Genomic DNA, 3,614 nt, shown 5'->3' on the forward strand with positions numbered 1-3,614 from the left:
GCCGCCCTCCCGCCCCCAGCCCTGGCTCTCCAGGTGAGGCTGTGGCCTGCGGGCAGCACCTGCCTGGGTGGGGGCCTCTTTCCTTTGGGACAGCGGCCTCAGTGAGCCGGGACCTGCTACGGCCGCTGCCCTGCCGGCCTCCCGGCGCCCCTCGCTGCTCCTCTGACTCGGCATCCGCCGTCCGTGTGGGGACAGCAGGCCTCACGGACAAACGGTGTCACAGGCAGCTCCAGAGGGCGGTTTCCGGCCCTGAGCCTGGGAGGACCATGGTGCCCTCGCCCCACAAGACGGGCTACGCGGGTGCAGGCGCCCCATCCTCCTGCTTCCTTTGGCTGGGTGACACCCGGCCCGCCCCTGCTCAGCTGGTCTGGGCGTCCAGAAGGCCCCGTCAACCCGGGCCCCCGGGGTGGGCCTAGCACCCCTTCCCCAGAGCCCACCGGGCAAGCACACAGGCACAGGCGCCAGGGAGCTGCCCGGTCGACCTGGATCTCCAGGAAGTTCCTGCGTGGACGGTTCCTAAGGCAGCCAGACTCCAGGCCGGGGCGCAGAGATGCGCGAGTTCCCTGGCAGGAGGGCTGAGCCCCACCCCGTGCCCTCACAGGCCCTACCCGTTGCCGGAGGACCTGGAGGACCTGGTGGGGCGGAGGCACGGCCGCAGCGGTGGGCTGCCTGTCTGCAGAGCCCTGGGTCCCGCCACAGCAAGGAGCCCAGTGGGTGCCCTCGAGGCGTGGGCAGCTGGGCCCCACGTACCTTCCTCCGGGAAATGGAGAACTCCTTCTCACACTGCCTGCAGTGTGTGGCTTCGTTGTCCCTCAGCCACGTGTGCCCCTGAGGAGGAAAGGACGAGTTGCCCTGTCTCAGCCCTGACGGGCAGCTGCTGTGTCCGGCTGGGCCCTCGTCCCTCCTCCCCCCTGAGGAACCTCCCCAAGGTGGCCTCAGCACCCAGCTGGGCTCACACACCCCAGCTCTGCCCTCCTGCCTGCAGGCCACCTGCTGGGCTCACGGCAGAGCCCAGCACATTGCTGACGGGGAACAGAGACCCGATTTCCTCTGGTTCCAGTGCCTGCAGCTCCCGAGCTGACTGGACACACCAGCGAGCTGGCCTTGGGGACGCTATCCCAGGCCTGAGGGTGCCCCCCTGCCAAGCCTGACTCCACGCAGCCCCGAGGCAGAGGGCTCCCTCCCTGACAGCCAGGGGTGGAGGTGACTGCAAGGTCTCGAGGCTGGGGCGGTGACCAGCAGAGCACTGTGCCACAGGCTCCACCCGCGTGCCGGCGGCTGAGTCCCGCTTCGGACCCGTGTCCCTCCTGGGTGCTCTTGGCCACCGTTTATTCTGTGCGAGGTGGTCCTGCGAAGGAGCACTCAGTCCCCAGAGAGGCCAAGCGGATGCCACCCACAAGTCCAGACTGCTGTGGGTGCTGTGACAGTGTGTGGCCTCTGCCTGGGACGCAGGAAGAGCTGGTGGAGGCCTGTGCGCCGCCACCAGGGGCACTGGAGGCTGAAGGAGGCAGTGGCTGCCTGGGTGGGCACAGGGGCGAGGCTGCAGAGTGCCTGTCGCCACAGCTCCCCTCTCTCCCTGCCCAGCACACGCGCTGCTCTGCCAACTTCTGCTCTGCTGTTTTTGAGCCTGAGCCTCACTGTCGCTCATGGCCACTGCAGCCTCGACCTGCGGGCCTCAGGTGATCCTCCCGCCTCAGCCTTCCAAGGAGCTGGAACCACAGGCACACGCTACCACGCCTGGCTAATTGATTGACTGTAGAGATGAGGGCTCGCCGAGTTGCCCGGGCTGGTCTTGAGCCCCTGGGCTCAGGCCATCCTCTCGCCTCGGCCTCCCCAAGTGCTGGGACCTTGGGCGTGCGCCAATGCACCTGGCTGACATTCACCTTTCACCCTAGGCCTCTCCACCTGCCACCTGCTTCCTGCTGCAGGCACCTGCCCTCCAGACCTGCTTTCAGAACGCAGCTGATGCCAGAGAAGGCGGAGGAGGGGCTGGGTCCTGGCTTTGGCCCTGCCCTGGCAGCACTGTGGTCCCAGCCAAGGAACGTTTGTTGTGGGCTTTCTGCAACAGGGACCTGCTCTGTCAGCCAGGCTGGGCAGCAGTGGCACGCTCAGGGATCCCCGTAGCCAGGACCACAGGCATGCATCATCATGCCCGGCCACCTTTGTTTTTTGCAGACAGGGTCTCACTATGTTGCCCAGGCTGGCTTCAAATGCCTGGGCTCAAGTGATCTTCCGGCCTCGGCTCCCAAAGTGCTGGGGTTACAGGCGTGAGCCACCACGCCCGGCACAAGAGCCGGATTGTCATCTGCACCCACATCTGTAGCCAGCACAGCCTCAACTGCACACTCGCCCCAACAGCAATGGGCAGAAGTTCTTGCACTACGATGACGGCCCTACCTTCAGGGCCTGGTTCACTTCTTTTATGTCTTCCATCTTCAGCTTGGATCTAAGGAGAAGAAGCCATTTCATAGTGGTGAGAGGCAGCAGCCGGACGGGCGGGCACAGGACCAGGCGCCCACGTCTTTGCCATCCCTCCGCCTCATCACAGGGCTTCCTGTCTGCCGAGGGCCGAGGCGGGGCGGGCTGCCTGGGGCTCCAGAGCAGGCTGTCGGGCCCGCAAGGGACGCGCGCCCGCCCCTCAAGCCTGGGCAGAGGCTTCTACTCCGCCTGCCCATTGCCGTCCCCCACGGGACCTGCACCCGAGGCCTCTCCGCCACACCCTGCCGCCCCTGTCCAGAAGGGGCAGGCTCCATGGGCGCCGAGTCAGGGTGTCCACACGAGACAAGGCTGCATGTGGTCCAGTGGACAGAAGCAAAACTGAAAATGAAAACACCAAGTAGTTGCATTTGGAGAACAGCCTGGGCACAAGCCGGACTTGGTGGCTCAGTCTGTAATCCTGCATCTTTGGGAGGCTGAGGTGAGTGGACTGCCCGAGTCCGCGGGTTCGAGACCCGCCTGGGCACCGAGACCTCATCTCTACAATAAATCAAAAATCAGCAGGGTATGGTAGTGCATGCCTGTAATTCCGGCTACTCGGAAGGCTGAGGCGGAAGGATTGCCAGAGTCCAGAGGGTCAAGGCTGCGGTGGCCGGGAGTGGCCATTGCACTCCAGTCTGGGCGACAGAGTGAGACTCCAACTCAAAAAAAAAAAAAAGCTGAGCACAGTCTAAGCTGCCATCAGATTGGACTAAAATGTCAAAACGGCTGGTCTCGGGGCTGAACTTCCAAGGGAGAGGTGGGGAGGGGAAGCAGCATTAGGGCATTTAGAAAAACCCGCGGCCTTCACTAATGGTCGGCAGGCGGCCTCACTCCCCGGCGGGGCTGCAGAAATAGGCCGGCAGATGGGGATCAGAGGCTGCCCAGATGGACAGGCCTGGGGCAACCAGGTCAAGATGGCAGCCTGAACACAGGAGCGCATGGGAGGCCGGGTGTCTCCAAGGTAAGTGGGGGCATGCCTGCAGCTCGTGGAGGCCTGAGAACAGGCCTTTCTTCCTGATGGGGGAGCTCCTTGGGGTGTCCGGGCTGTGGCCACCGCTGGCTATACGGGACAGTGGCCAGACAGCACCGGGGGCTGCACGGTGCAAGAACACAGGTGGGCCACGGGCTGACCTCCC

General features: G+C 64.7%; 1 long non-coding RNA gene across 1 annotated transcript in view; it reads right to left on the reverse strand.

Annotated features, from left to right (window-relative positions):
- Nucleotides 1–750: 750 nt before the first annotated feature.
- LOC103263702 overlaps nucleotides 751–3,614 on the reverse strand; it is a 4,525-nt gene continuing 1,661 nt past the window's right edge. Inside the window, exons 2-3 of the long non-coding RNA XR_504512.1 lie at nucleotides 2,398–2,446; nucleotides 751–828 (exon numbers count right to left, since the gene is read on the reverse strand). This is a non-coding gene — a long non-coding RNA (uncharacterized LOC103263702). The remainder of the gene's footprint in view (nucleotides 829–2,397; nucleotides 2,447–3,614) is intronic.

This window comes from Carlito syrichta, unplaced genomic scaffold (assembly GCF_000164805.1).
Source record: "Carlito syrichta isolate Samal-C Ts95f unplaced genomic scaffold, Tarsius_syrichta-2.0.1 Scaffold94726, whole genome shotgun sequence".
NCBI lineage: Eukaryota > Metazoa > Chordata > Mammalia > Primates > Tarsiidae > Carlito > Carlito syrichta.